The sequence below is a fragment of the Tachyglossus aculeatus genome, chromosome 7, assembly GCF_015852505.1.
Source record: "Tachyglossus aculeatus isolate mTacAcu1 chromosome 7, mTacAcu1.pri, whole genome shotgun sequence".
Classification (NCBI taxonomy): Eukaryota; Metazoa; Chordata; class Mammalia; order Monotremata; family Tachyglossidae; genus Tachyglossus; species Tachyglossus aculeatus.
This window is the reverse complement of record NC_052072.1, coordinates 56,590,325-56,615,378: the sequence shown is the minus strand read 5'-3', so window position 1 is coordinate 56,615,378 and position 25,054 is coordinate 56,590,325. Positions and strand designations below refer to the sequence as shown.

General features: G+C 40.7%; 1 protein-coding gene and 1 non-coding gene across 7 annotated transcripts in view; one reads left to right on the top strand and one right to left on the bottom strand.

Moving 5' to 3' along the window:
* AGAP1 (ArfGAP with GTPase domain, ankyrin repeat and PH domain 1) overlaps nucleotides 1-25,054 on the top strand; it is a 777,656-nt gene that overhangs the window by 454,427 nt on the left and 298,175 nt on the right. The gene's annotated exons all lie outside the window — the stretch shown is intronic.
* On the bottom strand, nucleotides 24,433-24,570 carry LOC119931070. Its single transcript, XR_005451936.1, has one exon. It is a non-coding gene; the product is annotated as a small nucleolar RNA SNORA7 (small nucleolar RNA).

Below are 25,054 nucleotides of genomic sequence, written 5' to 3'. Positions count from 1 at the left end.
TTTGCACACAGTAAGCACTCAAGTGCAATTGATTGATTGACTGGTGAGCTGTATTAGAACTTAAGCCCTCAAGGGCATCCCAAAGATACAAAATTTTCGGTGGATGCATTCAGCCTTTCTGTTTTACACCACCAAGAAATCCACACTGAGACTTCACCACCACCACATAAAAGCCTGGTGCTTGTCATTATTCTTAATGCAAGAGTCATCTAACTGAATTGGACTACAGTTGTTTATACTTAGAGTATGCAGAATTCACATTTTTAATTAGTTGATTACTAGTTCTTTAAAATGTACTGTATTCACTATGGGTCTTGTAAATTGTTAACCGGTTGTTGCTACCAGTATAATTAAATATTTCAAAGCACTTGGCTACAGTTCCATTGAACTGTGAAGAAATAATGTTATATAGCCAATCAAAAAGAGATAGTTGTAAACTCATTTAAAGCGTCAGTGTGTGTTAGTACTATCATGGTGATGCTTATTGCAGGAGAAATTAAAGATACAGTTTTGTGCTAAGAGGCAATCCAGAAATTAGTTCCTGAATTAGTTGTTAATTGATTTGGTAATTCCCTCCGGTCTGCATGGTCTTTTTTTTCTCTTTTTGTTGTTGCATTCACTTAACAGTGACTATTCCCAGAGCACTTGATATATTTTTTCTAATTAGATCAAATGTGCCCTTACATCAGAGGGGTAGCTCTAGCCATGTATACCTGCTCAGAATAATGTTTAATTTAATTTAAATGTGGCAGTGTTTTTTTTTCCTCATTGTTGGAGTCTTACATACACTAATCAAGACAACCTGTGCACTTCAATTGTTTATTATTATTGTTATTCTTTTATTTGTTAAGTGCTTAATGTGTGGCAAGCACTGTTCTAAGCACTGGGGTAGACACAGTTAATCAGATCTTGGGAACTGTTGTTTTTGGGTTTCTCTCAGGGTAGAAAATTACCTGAATTTCAAGTGACAGCCTCCTTCATATTAGTTTTTGATTCTTAACAAAGGCACTGATTTAGTGGACCTGATGCATAGCAATCTCTCCTTAGCATTTCCAATTCAGCAGGAATAGCCACCTGAAACAACCATTTAAGAAAAAATGCAAAATGCCACTGGAATGGTATAATAAGAAAATGAGTTCAGTTTCTTACAGTGTAAATGGAGTATCAAAATGAACTTGGAAAGCCAGGCAGGACCTATCAAGAGTTGCTCGCTACTTTCTAGCTTTCTTTTTTTCTGTTGCTTGCCTTTAAACAAAGAAGAAAATCTCTTATTAAAATATTAAGATAGGAAACTTTGAAATTGCCAACTCTTATCTCTGGAAAAGTCGGAATTGCTGTCACTATCATGGGGTCTGTTTTATTGTGCTTGACATAACCTTTCTATGCAGGCAGGGTCCTGAAACATCACTCAGAAAAATCTCCCCATTCCTCAAGAGCATCCAATGGTTACCCATCCCTGGCCACATCAAACAAGGACTCCTTACCATTGGCTTAGAGGCTCCCTAACTTGCACTCTTCATCAGCTCTGTCAATAAAGTCAATGTCATAGTTATTGAGCACAGAGCTCAGTACTAAGCACATTGGAGAGTACAGTTTAACAATATAACAGTCACATTTTGTCAGCACTAATCCCCTGCTCGTACTCTTTGCTCACCCCCAACCCACTAATAATAATAATAATAATATTAAGTGCTTATTATTTGCTGGGCACTGAACTAAGTGCTGGAGTGGATACAAGCAAATCAGGTTGGACACGGTCCATGTTCATTCATTCATTCAATCGTATTGAGCACTTACTGTGTGCAGAGCACTGTACTAAGTGCTTGGGAAGTACAAGTTTGCAACATATAGAGACGGTCCGTACCCAACAGTGGGCTCACCGTCTAGAAGGGGGAGACAGACAACAAAACAAAACATATAAACCAAATAAAATAAATAGAATAAATATGTACAAGTAAAATAAATAAATAGAGTAATAAATATGTACAAACATATACATACATACAAATATATATATATATATATATATATATATATATATATATATATATATATATATATACATGTGCTGTGGGGAGGGGAATGAGGGGGCTCAGTCTGGGAAGGCCTCCACATGGGGCTCAAAATCTCAATCCCCATTTTACAGATGAGGTAACTAGGCCCAGAGAAGTGAAGTGACTTCCCCAAAGTCACAGAGCAGACAAGTGGCAGAGCTGAGATTTGGTCATATCCAGCTTTCATTTTGCCCATCTCCATCCCCTTCTTCATGCTGCATCCAGGGCCTGAAACTTCCCTCTCAAATCGACCAGATCTCAATGCTCTCCATCTTCAGAACCCTTCTACAATTCCACCTACCTTCCCTGACTAATTATCAGTACCATGAATCTTATCAACCCTTCAGCCACCTCTTGAACTTAGGCATTTATTTGTGCTCATCTTCAGAACTTGTGTTTGAATGCATATTTAGTTGAACATCAATTTTATTTATTCTCTTTCCAGTGCATATGAATGTTTTTAATAATAATAATAATAATTATGGCATTTATTAAGTGCTTACTATGTGCAAAGCACTGTTCTAAGTGCTGGGGAGGTTACAAGTGATCAGGTTGTCCCAAGGGGGGCTCACAGTCTTAATCCCCATTTTACAGATGAGGTAACTGAGGCACAGAGAAGTTAAGTGACTTGCCCAAAGTCACACAGCTGACAGTTGGTGGAGACGGAATTTGAACCCGTGACCTCTGACTCCAAAGCCCGTGCTCTTTTACTGAGCCACATTTTTCTGTCTTTCCCATTAGAATGCAAGCTCCTTTTGGTCAGGTAACATGTCTAACATTTCCTTTGTACTTCCCAAGTCCTTAATTCAATCAGACAACCAATCAATCAAACAGTGGTATTTATTAAGCACTTTGTGCAGAACACTGTACTAAACACTTGGAAGAGTACAAAATGATAGAGTTGGTAGACATGGTCCCTGCCCACAGAAACCTTTACAGTCTAGAGGGGATGAGAGACATTAAAATAAATTATGGCTATGTAGATAAGTGCTGTGGGGCTGAGGGTGGAGTGGATATCAACTGCTCCAAGGTTACAGATGCAGGTGCATAAGCGACATAGAAGGGAGAGGGAGTTGGGGAAATGAGGACTTAGGAAAGAAGGCCTTTCATGGGAGATGTGATTTTAGCATGGCTTTGAAGCTGGGGAAGTGGTGGTCTGTTGGATAGAAAAGGGAAGGGATTACCAGGCCAGAAGAAGGACATAAGCCAGGGGTCAGCAGAAAGATCTACGGTATTGGGGTAGAGTGAGTACGTTGGCATTAGAGGAATGAAGTATGTGGGTTGGGTTGTAGTAGGATATCAGTGAGGTAAGTTAGGAGGGGAGAGCTGATTGAATACCTTAAAGCCAATGGTAAGGAGTTTCTTTTTGATTCTGAGGTGGATGGGCAACTTTTGGAATTTTTTGATGTGAGAGATGGGGACTGAACGGATTTTCCAGTATTGAACCAGGCAACAGAGTGAAGTATTGACTGGAATGGGGAGAGGAAGGAGGCAGAGAGTTCAGCAAGGAGACTTGATGCAGTAATCAAGGTGGGTTAGGATAAATGTTCGGATTAACATGGTAACAGTTTGGATGGAGAAAAAGGCAGATTTTAGCAGTGTTATGAAGGTTGAACTGACCAGATTTGGTGACAGATAGAATTTGTGAGTTGAAAGGGAGAGAAGGGTCAAGGATAACACCAAGGTGTTAAGGGTTTGTTAGACAGGGAGGATAGTGGTGGTGTTTATAGTAATGGGAAAATAATGGGGAGGACAAGGTATGAGTGGGAAGATAAAGAGTTCGTTCTTCTTTGGACATGTTAAGTTCGAGGTGGTGGTCGGACATTGATTCATTCAATCATTTATTGAACACTTATTGTGTGCAGAACACTTACTAAGCGCTTGGAAGAATAGAATACAATAAGCAGACACATTTCCTGCCCACAATAAGTTTATAGAGTTGTCCTGAAGGCTTTAGGAAATGTGTGACTGCAGAGAGGGAGCGAGATCAGGGCTGGAGATGTAGATTTGGGGATCATCTGCATAGAGATGGTAGTTGAAGCCATGGGAGCAAATGAGTTCTCCAAGAGAGTGGGTGTAGATGGAGAATAGAAGGGGACTCAGAATTGAGCCTTGAGGGACTCCCACAATTAGAGGGTGGGTGGGAGAGGAGGAGCCCTTGAAAGAAACTGAGAAAGAGTGGCCAGAGACATAGAAGGAGAACCAGGAAAGGACAGTGTCAGTGATGCCAAGTTTGGATAATGTTTCCAAGCAAAGGGGCTGGTCCACAGTGTTGAAAGCGGCTGAAAGAAGGAACTCAGTAAATTGATTGATTGACTGCCAGACAGCACAGTGCATATTATATATAATAACCCATGAGTACAGAATTGAAAAAATATTTTCCTCAATTTTAAGTGTACAATTTTGGTCAGATTAATTGGACAGTAGAATAATCTTTTTTTCGTATGTCAAGAAATCCAAACATAAATCTTCGGTTTCCCAAAAATTGCCAATTCCACTTCATTTACGTGCATTCTTAAGGTAATAGAGAAACTTCAAAATTTTGGGGGACCAATTCCTCCTATTTGGTAAAGTAGTTTTAAAAATTGCAAATCAATAAGTTTTCTCTGACGTTTTTTCATTTTTATAAGGATCTCTTAAAAAATGTGAAGTTCATTTAATTCAGTGTTATTTATTGAGCACCCACTGCACAGAGCATTTTTCTATATGTTCTAAATGCCTGTTGAGTAGTTGTATTAACAATGACAGAGGCATTGCTGGGGAGAAAGGCAGTATTTTGAAATTTTGAGCTCCTGTCTATGAGGGCCCCAGGCTATGTAGCATTCTCAGTTCTGAGTATTGGGCAAGATATCTTCTGTTGCTTCACTAATAAATTTGGTAAACAATCACTGTGTATGTGTGTGTGTATACACCAATCAAGCTGATAAATCTATTCCATTCAAAACCATAAAGCCTCATTTAGACATGACACAGAGTTACTTAACTTTGTTTTGATTTTGCCGAAGGTATCTGGTATTGAACCGGATGCCATGCCATATGTAGCACTACACCAGATGTACCTTTGGGCTTCGTTCCAGATTCATCTTTTAGGAAACGTCAGCCTTCCCTTCATGGGGATTTAGTGACTGGTAGTTTGCTTTATTAATTTGGTAACAAATCACTCATTTTATCATGCACAAACAAGATCTGCACTCGATCCCTTTTGTTGCCTAGATTTTACCTTCTTTTGGTAATTATATAAGCATAGTGGCTTGGCTTATATTACAAATCACAATTTTCCCTGCCAGGATTTCTCTTGTAAAAAGACTTTAGCAAAAGAGTTAGACTCATCCAATGTCACTCTGCCTTTTATTAATAACATGCTGTGGATAAATTCAAGAGAAAGTCAAGTTTTTTATTTAATCTCCCAAAAGATCAGATATAAGAACACAAATGATGATGATATTTGTCAGATCAGTGATCCATCCAGTCAGTAGTTGGTTTCTGTGCAACAAGATGTTTGGAGGCTGAAGTGGGGTGGCTGTACTCCTGAATGTCCGTATTCATGGCTAGAAGTGGACTATGACCCCTAATTTTCCCTTTCTACCTCCTCATCTTTCCTTCAACTAACTCATTTTGGGCCTTTCATCCATGAATTTATCCAGAGCCCTCTTCAACCTACCGATATTTTTTGGCCAGCCCATTTTAGGTCGATTTGTTTATGTTACTAAGATCTTTCAGGGCTGATGCCCTGAAAGTAGAATCTCCAGCAGTTATTTTCAGGAATTACTGTATTTGATATCCACCAACTCAAATCCCAAGGAACAACAAAAATAATTTTAGAGCACCCGTTAAATATAGAGTATCATGTATGATATTTATTAGAAGCAGCATGGCTTAGTGGAAAGAGCACGGGCTTGGGAGTCAGAGGCCATGGGTTCTGATCCCAACTCTGCCGCTTGTCAGCTTTGTGACTTTGGGCAAATCACTTAACTTCTCTGTGCCTCAGTTACCTCATCTGTAAAATGTGGATTAAAACTGTGAGCCCCAAGTGGGGCAACCTGATGGCCTTGTATCTACCCCAGTGCTTAGAACAGTGCTTGGTACGTAGTAAGCGCTTAGCAAATACCATAATTATTATTATTATTGGGAGAGGCAAAGGAAACAGAAAACAATGTTGCTGATTTTGAGAAGTTCACAGTTTAATAAGAAATGCTAGAATTGTAAATATAGCAATCGAAACATATAAACTTGTAAGAACTTCTACTGGATAGGCATGGGCTGAGGGAGCATGCAAAATAATTGTTCAACTGGTGGTAGTGTGGGAAGACTTTACAAAGGTTAATCAGTCTGTCAAATATATTGAGTGCTTACTGTGTGCAGGGCACTGTACTAAGTGCTTGGGAGAGTACAATATAACAGACATATTCCCTGCCCACAATGAGTTTACAGTCTAGAGGGGTGAAGGTGTGAGTGATCTTGAGAGGAGATTTGATGGGAGAGCATTCTGAGTGGGTGAAATGGCTTATGTGATAGGTTATTGCTGATGGATAAAAATAACATTGGCTTTTCCAATTATCTAGTATTAATTTTTATGTTTATTATGTTTAAAATAAGCCCTAAGGGTTTAATCCAAAGTGACAGGGTTTACAGAGATGAAAGTCATATGTGTCTTTGCACCAAAAAGAGGAAGAACTGGGTGGTTAGTGGTAGTAGAATAGAGTTTTTTCCAGGTTCATTCATTCATTCAATCGTATTGAGTGCTTACTGTGTGCAGAGCAGTATACTAAGTGCTTGGGAAGTACAAATTGGATTCATAAGTAGCCACTTTTGCAGCCTGAATGTTTCCCCAACTTGTGCTGTGGTGGGTATCACCTTGGGCATTTTACCAGAGAGCAGTCTTTAGGGTGGGACATGTCCTGACTCTCCCACGTGCTTAGTACAGTGCTCGGCACACACTAAGTGCTCAATAAATATGATTGAGTAAATGAATGAAAACTCTCCTGTCTGCATCCCTTCCGGCAGAGCCTCAATGGTGAATTTGCCTTCTCACCACCTGAAGAAACTTGAAAGAATTTCCGGCAGTGCCACGCTTACCTTATCCTACCACCAGCTGCAGTCAGGCTTCAGAGTCTTTCCAGTGAAATTGCTGCCTTCCCAGTGTTCCCCATGTTCCTCCAAGCTAGTTCTCTGCTACATCAAGTAATCAGTGGTATTTATTGAGCACTTATGGTGTACCGAGCACTCTACTAAGCATTTGGGAGAGTACAGATCAAAAGAGTTGGTTGACTCGTCCCCTGCCCAGATTGAGCTTACAACCTGAAAGGGAGACAGACATTAATATAAATAAATTACATATTATGGATTTGCACATAAGTGATGTGGGGCTGAGGGAGAGGTGAAAAAAGGAACAAATCTAAGTGCAAAAGCGAATCCAATTGCACTTCTGTGCCCTCTTGGTGTGGTGCTCTTCATTACTGCTACTTGGACAGATCTGAAACTAAGATTCCTTAGAATGGAAGAAAGTTTCTATTGTTGGATATTTCCAAGGTTCCTTGGGCTTCATATGGCAAGAGATGAGAAGGTCCAGGGGACTAACATAGAATGAACTAACCTATCCTATATCATTCTTCCTTACGTAGGCACTTTTTTCTTAATTCTAAATACTAAAAACTCAGTACTTTCTTACTGCTTAGTACTGTGCCCTGCACATAGTAAGCACTCAATAAATTGTGATTTTTTTTTCTGTTCACATTGTAAAGGCACAGAAGCCCCAACTTCAACTTGTATACCATTTTTGTACTTTATAATAATAACAATGGTATTTGTTAAGTGCTTACTATGTGCAAAGCACTGTTTTAAGCATTGGGGGGATACAAGGTGATCAGTTTGTCCCACGTGGGGATCACAGTCTTAATCCCCATTTTACAGATGAGGGAACTGAGACACAGAGAAGTTAAGTGACTTGCCCAAAGTCACACAGCTGACAATTGGTGGAGCCAGGATTTGAACCCATGACCTCTGACTCCAAAGCCCATGCTCTTTCCACTGAGCCATGCTGCTTCACAGGTGAACACTTTAGGAGAATACTTTAAAGGACATATCCTTAAAATGGTAGAAAACAGTAGAAAATGGTAGAGGGAGAAAATAAAACAGTAAACCATTAGAAAAACCAACATTTTAAATAGAAAAGGACGTTACTAGGAATGACTTTTGTGTTGAAAAGGTTTGTTTGCTTTACAGTAGTGTCCTATTATGTAACTTGGATTTAAAACTGAGATGACTTGTCTTTAAAAATCTGGTATTCTCTAGTATTCCACATTAGATGGTGTGCTACAAATTAAGGCTTGGGATGAAGTGTAGCTAACTAAATAGAGATATTGGTTTCTCTTGTATTAAAATCATATATTTATTGGATTGTAAGACCTTTGAGGGTAGGAATCTTGTCTACTAACTATATTGTACTCTCATAAGTGCTCTCTACAATGATAGACACAGAGTAAGCAATCAATACTATTGATTGATTCCTTACATATATTATTTAGGCAAGCATAAAATTTTACTACATACAGAATAAAGAGAATGTGATCCAAAGTTGTATATTACTTGACTTTTAGTTACTTTAGTTAGTTACTTCCTAATGGAAGTTACTTCCTCTCAAGTGCTACTCCGGCCATCTGTGCTTCCGACCCCATTCCCTCTCATCATGAAATCTCTGACTCCGTCCCTCCTCCCCTCCTTAACTTCCATCTTCAACCGCTCACTTGCCACTGGTTCCTTCCCCTCTGCCTTCAAACATGCTCACGTCTCCCCCATCTTAAACAAACCCTTTCTTGACCCCACCTCCCCTTCTAGTTATCACCGTATCTCCCTCCTACCATTCCTTTCCAAACTCCTTGAACAAGTCATCTATACCCGCTACCTCGACTTCCTCAACGCCAGCTCTCGCCTTCACCCCCTCCAATCTGGCTTCCGTCCCCTACATTCCACCGAAACTGCCCTCTCAGAGGTCACCAATGACCTCCTGCTTGCCAAATCCAACGGCTCCTACTCTATCCTAATCCTCCTCGACCTCTCAGCTGCCTTCAACACTGTGGACCACCCCCTTCTCCTCATCACACTATCCAACCTTGGCTTCACAGACTGTGTCCTCTCCTGGTTCTCCTCTTATCTCTCCAGCCATTCATTCTCAGTCTCTTTTGTGGGCTCCTCCTCCCCCTCCCATCACCTTACTGTAGGGGTTCCTCAAGGGTCAGTTCTTGGTCCCCTTCTGTTCTCTGTCTACACTCACTCCCTTGGTGAACTCATTTGCTCCCATGACTTCAACTATCATCTCTACGCTGATGACACCCAAATCTACATCTCTGCCCCTGCTCTCACTCCCTCCCTTCAGGCTTGTGTCTCCTCCTGCCTTCAAGACATCTCCATCTGGATGTCTGCCCGCCATCTAAAACTCAGTATGTCCAAGACTGAACTCCTTACCTTCCCTCTCAAACCCTGCCCTCTCCCTGACTTTCCCATCACTGTTGACAGCAGTGCCATCCTTCCCGTCTCACAAGCCCGCAACCTTGGTGTCATCCTCGACTCTGCTCTCTTGTTCACCCCTCACATCCAATCCGTCACCAAAACCTGCCGATCTCACCTCCGCAACATCGCTGAGATCCGCCCTTTCCTCTCCATCCAAACCGCTACCCTGCTCGTTCCATCTCTCATCCTATCCTGACTGGATTACTGCATCAGCCTCCTCTCTGATCTCCCATCCTCCTGTCTCTCCCCACTTCAATCTATACTTCATGCTGCTGCCCAGATCTTCTTTGTGCAGAAACGCTCTGGGCATCGTATGCCCCTCCTCAAAAATCTCCAGTGGCTACCAATCAACCTACGCATCAGGCAAAAACTCCTCACTCTTGGCTTCAAGGCTTTCCATCACCTCGCACCCTCCTACCTCACCTCCCTTCTTTCCTTCTACAGCCCAGCCCACACCCTCTGCTCCTCTGCCACTAACTTCCTCACTGTGCCTCGTTCTCGCCTGTCCTGCTGTCAACCCTCGGCCCACGTCATCCCCCTAGCCTGGAATGCCCTCCCTCCGCACATCCGCCAAGCTAGCTCTCTTCCTCCCTTCAAAGCCCTACTGAGAGCTCACCTCCTCCAGGAGTCCTTCCCAGACTGAGCTCCCTCCTTCCTCTCCCCCTGCTCCCCCTCCCCATCCCCCCCGCCCTACCTTCTTCCCCTCCCCACAGCACCTGTATATATGTCTGTACAGATTTATTACTCTATTTTACTTGTACATATTTACTATTCTATTTATTTTTTTTGCTAATATGTGTTGCTTTGTTGTCTGTCTCCCCCTTCTAGACTATGAGCCTGCTATTGGGTAGGGACCATCTCTATATGTTACCAACTTGTACTTCCCAAGTGCTTAGTACTGTGCTCTGCACACAGTAAGAGCTCAATAAATATGAGTGAATGAATGAATAATGGGCAAGATTGATAGATGATTTCCTAGTAGTGAGCCTCCCATAACAATCATGAAACAGAATTATAACAATTCCCTTAAGACCAACAATTTTTTGTTTCATTCTTACATCTGTAGCAGAGAGAAACTTTGCAATACATTACAATATGAATTGCCAGCATCCTTTATCAGACACAATTTCCAGGGAATTGGGTTGAAAATCAGTGATTTATAAAACAAGATTAAGTAGAATGCTGATGACAGTTAGCAAGTCAGATTGCTTGCCAGACTTCGGTTGACACAATGATTATTAATACATTGTAAAGATGTTTTGGGGATTCCGCCATATTTTGTCTGGTTGCCAACAAAATGTTGACAGTTGCATTGTGGTTAATAAATTCATTTAGATTTATAAGCATTGTTTACAGAACCTGTTCGCCTGCTGAAACTCTAACAGCATCTGTTCCTTCTTACTAATTAACTGCTAATTACGAATGAGCTTTGTGTGTTTGTCAGTATAACTGGCTCATGCATTTTGTAAGGAACATTAACAAATTGATTTACATAGTGGCAAAGCAATCAAAAGAGTAAACTGAACAGCAAGCATTGAAAGCCCTTTAGCCTGTGTTTGAAAGAAACAAACTTTTGATGCCATAAATATTGTGATAAATATCCTGTTACCTTAATCCTTTTGTTAAAGTACACTGATCAAAAGCTATATTTAATAGTCCAATTAAAGCAATACAGATGGTGAAGAAAGAGAACCACAAAAGGTCACCTGCTGCATCGCTCTAGGAGTTTAAAAAAAAAAAAGGAATATTCATCCAGTGGAGAAAATTACTTCCAGAGTCTTGTGGTATGCAAAAATGCCTGCTTCTTAGGAAGCGTTGTCCTGTCACCTACTTACTACTGGTTAAAAAGTACTTACACTGAACTATTCCTGAATGACTCATCCTGAGAAATAAGTGAAATGTCTGAGGCAATTTTTAGAAAATCAATCAATCAATTGTATTTATTGAGCACTTACTGTTTGCAGAGTACTTGAGGGAAGAGTCATATACTTGGTCTTGGAACTTCTTTAGGATATCACAAGAAGGAATTTTGCAATTCTTTTAAAAAAACAACCATTGAACAGCATCATGAACTAGTCATTTTATGATATAAAATTAGTATTACTTAGATGTGAATGGAAGATAGTGCTGGGGAGCATATGATGAATTATTAGTGAAAATAGGCAAGTCTGAAATTTTACATGCAGAAACAGTACTTTTCTGCACTTTGAAAGGTGGGTGATAAGAGTCAAGATCTTTGGAAATAAGATTATAGATGACAACTAAAAGCAAAGAAAAATACATAACAAAGACCATTTCTGGGTAACTGTTGCTAAAATAGTATCTCAAATTCATAAGAAAAAAAAGAAATATTCATTGATTGCATAAAGAAAATGTATTCTCATTTATAAACTATTATTTAACAGAAAAAATTTAGCTTTGATTACCAGTGTGTAGCATATGAATAGCATAGTGAAGGGAACTTATAAAGAATATATCTACTTCTTTTAAAATGAGAAATTCAGTGAAGGGAAACGACATAAGCAGAAAAGGGGAAAATTAAAACCCAAAATTATTTATGAGCAAAATAATTTTTCCACCTAAATGTATGCTAGATGTTTACCCAAAACTTTTGAAGAGAAGGTGTAATCACATAAGTTAACACTCCTTCAGAAGTTAAATGTTTCCATTCAGTTCTTCAGAGACCTGGTTTCTACTGTTGAGTGATGGGTTCCACCTTTTAAATTCATATATGTATGCTGTCATAGCTGTTAGTATGTTTCAGGCTAAAGAAGGAATCGTCTTTCTCCACTACTGCTCTGTTAAATTTTGTCCAAGAGTGATATTGTGTTCTGTGTTGGAACATTCTCAGATTTATGAAGATGGCAGCACCATTTATGTTTGCTACCTCTGATTTCTGTTATGTAACACTACATGTAGGCAATAGAAAGGATTAAGCAAGAATTGGCTTTGAAGTTCTTGTGCTCAGTGCCTCGTGTAAATATTTGCTCCTCTTAATTTTGAAAGAAAATAAACTGTTCAATCTATCCACCTAAATATCTACTTTTGACTGTACTTGTGAAGATGCATCCTTTAATTTTCCTCCTTTGAATGTCAAAGACAGACCAAAATTAAAACAAAGTTATTTGCTAACCTAGTCATGGACATCTGTTTAAAAGATGAATTGCAGGCCACGTAATTGCGACTCTTCATAAGTAGGTCAGTCTTTCACATTGAAAAACTGAATTGTCTCAGTTCTCCCATAGGTACAATGTGGGGATTTTGTTATTGATGAATTAAGGAAAACTCAAACGCACATTATAATGTGTAATGTGGTATTTGCTTAGCGCTATGTGCCAAGCACTATACTAAGAACTAAGTTAGATACAAGATAATCAGTTTGGACACAGTCCTTTTCTCACACAGAGCTCACTGTCTAAAAAGGAGAGAGGGATGCGGGGGGGGAGAGAGAGAGAGAGAAAGAGAGAGCAAATGTTGAGTCCCCTCTTTACAGATGAGGAAACTGATGCACAGTGAAGTTGTCATTTGTCCAAGGTCACAAATCAGTTAAGTAGCAGAGCAGATTAGATACAATCAATCAGTGTTATTTATTGAGTGCTTACTATGTGCAGAACACTGTACATTTAGGAGAGTTCAGCAAAACAGAGTTGGTAGACATGTTGTTCCCTGCCCACAAGAAGATTACTTCCTATATCTCAGTTGCATTCTATCCAAGTAGATGTGCATTGTCAAAAGAACTTTCATTAATACACTAGCAGCTTTCTATCCTAAACAGTCATTAAAAAACTGGGTGTATAACAATGGTATTAGTTGAGAAGCTGTTTCAGTCAATCAGTGATATTTTTTGAGCACTTACTATGTGCAGAGTACTGTACTAAGTGCTTGGGAGGGTACAATATAAAAGAGTTGCCAGACACGTTCCCTGCCCACAAAGAGCTTACAGTCTAGGGTGGAGACAGACATTAATATAAATAAATTATTTATAATATATAATTTTAAGATATGTACATAAATGCTATAGGGTTGAGGGTGGGGCAAATATCATATGCCCATCTCAGACCCAGATGCACAGACAATGTGGAATAGTATTTATTTTGGGGACTATATTTTTATTTTTTTTCAGTTGATTTACAGGTGTACCCCATGATGCTGCCATTTACAGTGCAGTCATGCTTTCAAGGAACACATCAAAACCATGTCATGGGGTACCCTGACTCATAGGTGTACACGCAGTGAGATAGGTTCTGTTCTGGAACCAGTCTTGAAATGATGACTGGCCACCTTCGGGTAAGTAAAAATTGTACTCTATATCTCTCCACTCCATTCTCCTCTTCTTCTTCATCTATACTTATGGGTTTCCTGCCCTGCCCCCTCTCCCCACACCATCTCCCTAAGCCACCTGCTCTAGTACTGTATTAATTTTTTAAATCTTATTCCTAGGAATTCTAACTGTAGACTCTAAATTTGTTATGGGCAGCAATCGTGTCTGCTAATCCTATTGTAATGTACTCTCCTAACCACTTACTACAGTGCTTTGCAAATAGAAAGCACTCAATAAATACCATTGATAGATTGATAGCAACTGCCATTGCTGTCAGTGAAGCTAGCTCTATCCCCTGCTCCTCCCCACCTCCCAGCCACAACCAGGAATAGGAGGAACACTGAGAGTGGAAGGGCAGCAGCCGTACCCAAGTCCTGCCCCAGCCAGATCCAGTTGGTCACCATTCCCAAAGCTGGCACTGGGAAGACGAGTTGGGACTACAAGCGAGAGGTAGACCCAGAATCAGCAAGACCTAGTGGATAGAGCACGGGCCTGGAAATCAGAAGGAACCGGATTCTAATCCCCGCTCTTTCCCTTGTCTACTGTGTGACCTTGGGCAAGTCACTTCATTTCTCTGTGCTCAGTTACCTCATCTGTAAAATGAGGGCTAAGACTGTGAGCCTCATGTTGGAAAGGGACTGTGCTCTGCACACAGTAAGTGCTCAATAAATACAGTTGAATGAATGAATAAACTTGTATCCACCCCAGCGCTTGGTTTAGTGCCTGGCTGTATTTGTAGCCTAATAAGCACTTAACAAATACCATTTAAAAGAAAAATAAGTGGGGTTGGTGCCACATGGGATGTAACTGCGGCAAGAGAGGACTCAGTAGGTGCTTGGCACATTTTGTTGATAGACCAGGCACAGGGCAGGGCACAGAGCATCCTCAATCCGGACTCAGTCTGTGGCTTTTGAGTGGCAACAGTGGCAATTTCTAAGGCTGGTTGTAGTGGCTCAGGCTCCTACAGGTTTCAGCTGCAACAGGAGTCCATGTAACCTAAGGTAGTTTGCAGTGCTACTTGTATCTCAAGTTTAAAAATGTATCCTGATACTGGAGCACATCGAGGGGGTAGTGGCAGAGTGGGAAATTATGGAAAGAGTTAAGGATGGGGTGGCTGAAAAACCACCTGGTATGGAAAAGCAGGAATGGAAGTGCACAAGACGGTTGTGGGTGGGAAGGAATTGATTTCCTTATGTTGGCTGGATGTAATGATGAGTAAGATTTATACATAATCTGTGCATGAGACGGGCCTGGAAGTCAGAAGGACCTGGATTCTGATCCCAACTCTGCCACTTGTCTGCTGTGTGACCTTGGGGAAGTCACTTCACTTCTCTGTGCCTCAGTTCCCTCATATGCAAAATGGGGATTAAGACTATAAACCCCATGCGGGACAAGGGACTGTGTCCAACCCAATTTGCTTGTATTTACCCTAGCACTTAGTACCGTGCCTGGCACATAGTAGGTGCTGAACAAATACCACAGTTATCTTAGTGTACATGTATAGGGTCCTTTTTTCAGATAAATGGCATATTATACTCCATATAGATACAGATTTAAATATTTGGGAGTTCATTTTGTTGGTAGAGTTGGTATGTGATGAAAGTCTCATACCAAAACCCTAAGAAGTTGCTCAATTTTTTATTTCAAGGTGACAATTTGCAATAATAAAAATGGTATTTCTTAAGCACTTACTGTGTGCTAAGCACTGAACTAAGCATTGGGATAGATACAAGTTAATCAGGTCATGCACAGCCCCTGCCCCACTTGGGGCTCTCAGTCTAGAGTGGGAGAACAGGAATTTAATCACTATTTTGCAGATTAGGAAACTGAGGCATGAAGAAGTGGACTGAATTGCCCAAGGTCACACAGTCAGCTAGTGGCATAGCTGGGATTAGAATCCAGCTCCTCTGATTCCCAGGGCAGTGTTCTTTCCATTACGCCTTCCTGATTCTCAAAGAAGATTGAGACAAATGAAGATAGAGTGTGATGCCAGACAAAAATTGATACAGTCAGAAGCTGAGCAGCTGATCTACAGAGCCTATCCATTGTTTAGTTTAAATCTAAGCATCTTAGAAACAGACAGCACATTTCTGTTACTTTTTCTCATATGTTCTGCTTTTGATGCATATAGCATCAAATTGGTTTCATGTAGAGATGGATTTTCACAGATGGCAAAAGTTCAAAATTGGATCCCCAAAACAAGACTGCAAGAGGGGACTTCCACTCACAAACTGGTGAAGGTCAGGCGAGTGAGGGTTGATGAATCTCTCAGCATGCCATTGTAGTGCTCCAAGTGGTGCTGGTTTAAGGAATATATGCCTGTGATTTCTATAGGAAATTTAATGAAATAGTTCTGAATTTATACAACCCACTATTGTTGCCTTCAGGGAAGACTCCTAAGCAGCATGGTATGTGAACCAGCATGACTTAGTGAAAAGAGCACAGGCCTGGGAGTTGTGGACCTGGGTTCTAATTCTGGCACTGCCATTTGCCTAGCTGTGTGATCCTGGGCAAGTTACACAACTCTCTATGCCTCAGTTTTCTCAGCTGTAAAATGGAGATTCTGTTCTGGTTGAATTAGTTTCTCTCATTTTATCATCATCATCATAGTAATAATAATGGTATTTGTTAAGTGTTTATGTGAAAGCACTGTACTGAGCACTGGAGTAGATGTGAGATATTCAGGTCCCGCATGGGACTCGGTCCAACTTGGAGGGAAAACAGATATTGAATTCCCATTTTGCAGATGAGGGAACTGAGGCATGGAGAAGTGAAGTGACTTGCTCAAGGTCATGCAGCAGACAAACAGAAACCAGGTCCTCTGACTCCCAGGCCCACAGTCGTTCCACTAAGCCACACTTCTTCTCTGTTGTAGCACTTATTAACTGAAGACTTGAAATTTCCTAGGTTTGTATGGCCACAATCAGTGTAGAGTTTTCTTTGTTGATTGTTGTGGAGAAAGTTGTTGAAAACGCGGGGAAGTGCTACTAGGAGAGACTTCTAAGAATAAGATGTGGAGAGTTTTCTCAAAGGGGGGTTCCAGTCTTATTTTAAGGTCTGCCTTTCAATCAATCAATCAATCAATCGTATTTATTGAGCGCTTACTATGTGCAGAGCACTGTACTAAGCGCTTGGGAAGTACAAATTGGCATCACATAGAGACAGTCCCTACCCAACAGTGGGCTCACAGTCTAAAAGACTGTCTGTCTTTCTTTCACTGTCTTTCCTGGCAGACTGTAAATTCCTTGTGGGCAGGATTATGCCTACCAACTCTGTTGTATTGTACTTTCCCAAGTGCTTAGTACAGTGTTCTGCACACAATAAATGCTCAATAAATATTGATTAATTAATGAAGGAACATCATGTTTTAAGAGAATTTTGTTACGATGCTCTTTGATTCAATGCAGGTAAAAGCAAATGAAAATTATTTTGTTATCATTACCCACCAATCAATCAGTAGCATTTATCAAGCATTTATTGTATGCTGAGCATTGTATGAAGAACTTGGGAGAGTGTACAGTAGAATAGGTGGATGTTGCACTCCAGGAGCGTGGAGTTTAGCAGGGGAAATGGACATTAAAATAAATTACAGGTTGGGGATGCAGCAGCATTTGAGGAGCACTTAGAACAGTTCTTGGTACATATGAGCACCTACTAAATACCATAGTTATTATTACATGGAATAAGGATACTAGGATTAAGAATAATGCTATAAAGAAGGAGTGATTAAGTGCTTAGGGGCTACAGACTTCAGTGCATAGGTGGCGTAAAGTGGAAAAATAGGTTCAAGGTGGTGAGCGATTAGTAATCAAGCAAAAACTCCTCACTCTCGGCTTCAAGGCTTTCCATCACCTCGCCCCCTCCTACCTCACCTCCCTTCTCTCCTTCTACAGCCCAGCCCGCACCCTCCGCTCCTCTTCCACTAACCTCCTCACTGTGCCTCATTCTCACCTGTCTGCCGTTGACCCCCGGCCCATGTCCTTCCCCTGGCCTGGAATGCCCTCCCTCCACACATCTGCCAAGCTAGCTCTCTTCCTCACTTCAAAGCCCTACTGAGAGCTCACCTCCTCCAGGAGGCCTTCCCAGACTAAGCCCCCTTTTTCCTCTCCTCCTCCCCACCCCCCCGCCCTACATCCTTCCCCTCCCCACAGCACTTGTATATATTTGTACAGATTTTTTACTGTATTTTGTACATATTTACTACTCTTTATTTTGTTAATGATGTGCATATAGCTTTAATTCTATTTGTTCTGACAATTTTGACACCTGTCTACATGTTTTGTTTTGTCTGTCTCCCCCTTCTGGACTGTGAGCCCGTTGTTGGGTAGGGACCGTCTCTATATGTTGCCGACTTGTACTTCCCAAGCACTTAGTACAGTGCTGTGCACACAGTAAGCGCTCAATAAATACAATTGAATGAATGAATGAGGGAAGGCCTTTTGGAGGAAGTTCAATTTTAACAAGGTTTTGAAGCTGGGGAGAAGGGTGGGTTGTCAGTACTTTACACCTTTGCCATTCCAAAGTACCAGACAGGCAGAGGCTGAGAAACATAGCAACATTGTTCTTTGACCAACACCAACAAAGGCACACAACCATTGCATCACATCATATCTATTCACATAAACCTGTGAATCGTGGTAAAGCACTTGGGCTATGGGAAGAAGTTCCTAATTCTTCCATCATGTCATGTGTAGGGCAAGTGATGAAAACGTATTCAATCATTCATTCAGTCGTATGTATTGTATTCAATGTGTGAATACGTGCATTGGTCAGGGATGGTCCCTGCAGATCCGTTTAAAAACAGGGTAATGGATTAAATTATCCTTATGGGTTTCAACCATCTTTTCAGTGTAAAAAAATCATAAAACTGAAATTATGTTTTCTGAGGCCAAGCAAATTGTTTCCTAAGAAGGTACTCTAAGGTGTGTTCAAGTTTAAGATTACACCAATGCAGTTTCTAAGAGAAAAATGATTAAACTGTTTTCTCAAAAGGACAATGATTTCTGATTATCAGCCACACCCGATCATGTTTCCACCAGTATCATCCCAGGTGTGAATATATCTTACCTTCTGCTAACATCAGAGTTAATAGTAGTACCTTGTTCTCACTGTGTGACTTCTTACCCTCCTGGAAGACGATTTTGTCTCCATAAAAATATGTATTTAGGGTCATCTTGGCTATGAATTTCTGGCTTCTATATGCTTTGTATTTTTTATAAAACTCTTTACTCCGATTCTTCTAAACTGAACGTTGAACCGAACAGCCAGCCTCTTCTTCTGGTAGTTATCAGCTCTCCTTCAGTATGGAAGTTGTGTTCTTGAAGAATCTCTTGTTAGGGAAATCACATTACATGCCTGCCAATGCCTTGCAATTTATGTGCCCGTGAATGCTTCTTCCTGTACCCCATTGGGTTCTCTCATGGGGTCAGAAGAATATCCCCAATTCCTCAAAAGTATTCTATCCAAGGGATAGTAAAAGCATACACTATAGAACTCACCATTTACCAGTGTCCACCTCAGGCACACAAAGAAGTATTCCAAACCTAGAGGGTTTGATGGTTTACAGAAGTAGTTGGAGAGCTATTTTTTTATTTTTCTTAGAAAACAAAATAAATTTCAGGAAGGTAGTTTCATTGCTTTCTTAAATGAAGATATGATTGAACCAATATGCTTGAAAAGGAAAGTAATTTGCAATAATACTATTTCATTAAATGCTTGTCAGGAAGGGAATTTAGTGGTTTCTGATATTTTATATTAAATGACTAGACCCGGCATGTTAGATATAGGCAATATGTGAAAATATGTGCACATTCAACATTGTTAGCTGTCGTGAGCATGCTCGTTCTGAGAAACATGTCGTTTTTAAATCCTTGCTTTAATGAATTTTCTAATAGTACATACCTTAATATTTACTGGCATAAGTGGGTGTCCATATAAACTGACGGACAACACACAGAGACTTCCATTTCCTGTCCTAAAGCATATTTCCTTACTATCCTAATGCCTTGAAGTTTTTTCTTTTTCTTTTTTTTAAATCAGTGATATTATCCAGCCTTCCAATATTCAGAAACACCAAGTTTCCCCTCTCTTAGCTCTCTACCTCTACCATGTTCAGTGTCTTTAAAGCCCTTGAAGCATTTCCCTTTCTCATCTGAGCTAAGCAGGTATCCTGGCCGTGTTGTTTGTTAAAGCTCTAAGTAAAAATGACTGTGTTCTGTGCTATGTTAAATTGGCTGGTTAATTCTGGTGTTATTTACCCTGTAATTCATTAGTTTTACTCTACCATTGGCAGCTGACAGGCTGTAATTTCACGCCTTGCAATAAAAGATGTCTCATAATCTGCTTCATTTAGCAGCAAGAGAATTTAATGAAATTAACTGCGGTCCTAATTATGCCAGTGAATACTAAAGACCGCTATCAAGTTTCCTCAGGAAAGGACAAGGTCCACCTCATGAAGGATTTAGAATATAATTTCCTGGGAAAAGTTGCAAATGTCTCCTCTATTGGCCAATAAGGGCTGATTATAAGTGCAGATGTGACTTTAATGAACTACTTTGTTCTGACAACACATCTGAAGATATTGATATTTTTATTTTTACATCATTTTAAAAAGCAATTCCTGCATTTCATAATGATTTGCTGTAATCACATTAATATTAAATTTCCAAAGATGAAAAGGATGTGAGTTTTTTTAGGAGTGGGGTTCGGTGATGGTGTGTCCTTAGATTGTTGTGGTCCCAGTCGCCTCTATTTTTAAATGTGAAGTGTCACCTGTTTTCCCAGAAAGTTGAAATAATATAAATTTTTGGTCCTTTCCTGGAAATGCCAATTTTCTTCTTAAAAATTAGAAATTATCAAGAAAGATATCCATGGATAGGCTGAAATTTCTGAAAGACTAAGTTCAAATTGCATATAGGACATGGAATTTTTCATCCCCATTCTTCCAATCAAAAATCACATATGTATAAAGTAAACATTATACGTTATTTATACTAATACCTGCCTTTCCCTCTATGCTGTAAGTACATTGTGGGTAGGGAACGTGTCTAACAGTTCTGTCGTATTGTACTCTCCCAAGTACTTAGTACAGTGCTCTGCACACAGAAAGTGCTTAGTAAATACCATCGATGATTATGAAGTCAGTTGGTATACTTTGTGAAAAAATGTGGGTGATTTCCATGCTCTGGTATCTAGAGCATAAAGAATGTGTTATTAGTTAAAATCTGGGGATTGTGATCTGAATGTTCATGAAATTTGACCAGAGATCAACCTCAGAATTCCTAGTTCTGGCTACTTGTAACCACCCCTTATTTAGAGAAAATTTTGCAAATTCATAATACTTCTTCAGTCGAACACTGGTCTCTCCCCCTCTTTCTCTTCAATCCCTCCTACTTCCCTTCTTCCTCATTCCATGTTTCCTTCTCTCATCATAGCTTTATGTACCCCCCCCCCCAACACTCCCATGGATTGAATCACACTTTTTCCAATTGTATATGCCGTGATATTTTCAAATTAAAAGAGAAAGTGAGCAGCTGCCTGCAATGGGGGAGCTGTCCATGGTCACTGTAGTGTAGGAGAAATATGTAAAATATTCAAACTTATTCAGCCCCACGGGCTCGAGGTGACTAACAGGGGCAAGTGTTCTGCTACTCACCTTGTGCCTGTGAGTGTGGGAGAGAGTGGGGTTGGGAAGAATAAGGATCCACGGAATGAGGCTGCATAAAGACAGGAACCTGGTAAAGGGAGAGAGTGGAGGGAGACTTTCAGAATCCAGTCCCCCACAAAATAAAGTTAAAATGTATCCATAGTCTCAAGAATATTGATTTCTTATTTCAGTGAGGTCCCTGAATATCCTGTGTCTGAGTTGGGTGATCTGTGTAATGGTCTTATTTTCCCCAAGGTTGATACTGTGCCCTGTCCTGAAGGATATATCAGGGCTAGGACTGATGTCTTCTTTTTTTTTTTAACTTCAGAAATGGTTTTAATCCTTGTGGCAAAGATTCTACCTGTATAGGTTCTATTTTTGCTGTATCAAACGGGGACTCAGGCCTCTAGGTGGGCTAGGCCGGGCTACCACTAGTGAAGCAGCATGGCTCAGTGGAAAGAGCCCGGGCTTGGGAGTCAGAGATCATGGGTTCTAATTCATTCATTCATTCAATCGTATTTATTGAGCACTTACTATGTGCAGAGCACTGTACTAAGCGCTTGGGAAGTACAAGTTGGCAACCTATAGAGATGGTACCTACCCAACACGGCTCTGCCACTTAGCTGTGGGACTGTGGGCAAGTCGCTTCACTTCTCAGTGCCTCAGTTCCCTCATCAGTAAAATGGGAATTAAGATTGTGAGCCCCACGTGGGACAACCTGATAACTTTGTATCCCCCCCCCCAGCACTTAGAACAGTGCTCGGCACATAGTAAGCGCTTAACAAATACCATCATTGTTATTATTATTATAGGTCAGATCCCATAGGAGCATCTTTGACCAATTACAGACATTCCTTTTGTGTGTAAATTTCACTATTACTAGTGTTTTGCCAACTCCAATATATATTTTAGCGTTTGGCACTTTGCACATTAATTTCTTGAGTTTGTTGTGTTATGTTGGCTGTGAGTCCCACAAGGGACAGGAACTATGTCTAGTTCTCAACTGTGAATTTACTCCAAGTGCTTAGTACAGTGCTCTGCACTCAGTAAGTGCTTAATAAATACTGTTACTACTACTGCTGCACCCAGGGACCCCACTTACAGATTTATTAGCTGGTAATCCTGGGCAGCTATCTGGTGGTGTATATGTCTGTAGTGCTTGCTGGGTTTTGTTCTGGTGAGTTTGTGCCTCCCTTTCTAGCAAGGGCCCCTGTGTTTGCCCCATTCCAGGCTTGTCTCTATTTTTAGACTCCCTCTTAGTGTCTTCATATTTGCAGACCCTCATCTGAAGGAAAACAACCTCTCTTCTGAAATCTGTTCCCCAGGCCCTTATGTCTGCCACAGTAATCACCCAGTAGTCTACTGCAATTTCACATTGATTTAGTCTGTGCTATTCCATGTCTTTAAGTCATTTATTCTGAAACAGCAGGGCCTAGAGGATAGAGCACAGGCCTAGGAGTCAGAAGGTCCTGGGTTCTAATCCTCTAGACTTGTGAGCCCATTGTTGGGTAGGGACTGTCTCTATATGTTGCCAACTTGTATTTCCCAAGCGCTTAGTACAGTGCTGTGCACACAGTAAGCACCCAATAAATACAATTGAATGAATGAATGAATAATCCAGGCTCTGACACTTCTCTGCTGTGTAACCTTGGGCAAATTACTTCACTTCTCTGTGCCTGTTACCGCATCTGTAAAATGGGGATGAAGACTGTGAGTCCCCTGCAGGTCAGGGACTGTGTCCACCCCGGTTTGATTGTATTCACCCCAGCGCTTAGTACAGTGCCTTGCACCTAGTAAGTGCTTAACAAATATGAAATACTGTTGCCATCCAGGCTTGCGTGCGCCCCCTTTCAGTTCACCACATGGCAGCGGAAATATACGACTTGTTTTTTCACCTGCTATTGTAAAAATGCCATTAGTCAGGCAATCAATTGGTACTACTCTTCAAAGTATCTCAACCCGAATTTCATTACACGCCACGAGAAAGCAGAAAATTCCTAATAACGGCAGGTTGATGATTGTTTATTCACTTTACCAAATGTATTGTGTTCTGGTGTAGTGATTATGATGAGCAAATATTATCACTTCGAAGAAAAGCCTGTACTATTTTTAGTGTTTGAACACCACTTTCTATTTTTAAACACTTTAAGGTAACTTTTATTTTTCAATTTTAAGGACTATTTCCAAGGTGCCAAGAATGTTTCAAATGTCTATTTTAAAAGTTTGAATAGGTATTCAACAGAGTTTCTACAGTTGGTATAAAGCCATTCCTGACTTTCTATTGATGGAGTGACGATTTCCAACCAAGGGATGAAGCTACCTAACTTTGATTATTTGCTCTCCTGCCAGTCTTCCTGTAAATGATTATTAGATGTAACTTTAACAGAAACATTTTTTCCAGTGGGTTTTTTGTATGTAAAATTATATGTGGCACTTTTGATATAAAACACACTTATAGAACCAGCGTGGCCTAATGGGGTAGAGCATGGGCCTGGGAATCAGTCAGTCAGTCATTGGTATTTATTGAGTGCTTGTTGTGTGCAGAGCATAATAGTAAGTACTTGGGAGAGTACAATACAACAGAATTCACTGACATGTGAATAAGCTTACCCATAATACCCATAATAAGCTTACAGTCTAGAAAGGGAGACAAACATGAATATGAATAAATAAGGCTTGTCTTGTTGTATGCTATCGAATAGTCTCCGACCCGTAGTGATGCCATGGACACATCTCTCCCAGAATACCCCATCTCCATCAGCAATCGTTCTGGCAGTGTATCTATAGAGTTTTCTTGCTAAAAATGCAGAAGTGGTTTGCCATTGCCTCTTTCCACACAGTAAACTTGAGTCTCCACTCTCAACTCTCTCCCATGCCACACTGCTGCCCAGCACAGGTACATTTTGACTTGTAGCAGATTGTCTTCCACTCGCTAACCACTGCCCAAGCTAAGAGTGGAATGGCTATGCCTCTGCTTGACTCTCCCTCCCATAGTTGAGACTGGTAGAGTACTGGAAACTCTCCAGGTGTGACCCTGAGAGGGAAATAAATAAGTGGTATATAATATAAAGATACATGCATAAGTACTCTGGGGTTGGGAGTGGGGTAAATATAAAATATCCAAACGTCACAGATCCAAGTGCAGAGTCATCACAGAAGGAAGAGCAAGCTGGTGAAAGGAGAGCTTAATCAAGAAAGGCCTCTTAGAGGAGACGTGACCTGAGTAATGTTTTGAAAGTGGAGAGAGTGGTGGTCCAGCATATTTGGAGGGGGTGTGAGTTCCAGGCTAGGGAGGTAAAATGGGAAGGGAGTCAGTGGTGAGATAGATGAGATCAGGGCATAGTGAGTAAGCTGGCACTAGAGAAGCAGAGTGTGTGGGTTGGGCTGTAGTAGGAGATTGGTGAGGTAGGAGGGGGAGAGTTGATTGAGTGCTTTAAAGCCAATGGTAAGGACTTTATGTTTGTTGCAGAGGTGAATGGGCAGCTGTTGGAGGTTCTTGAGAAGTGGGGAGACATGGACTGAACGTTT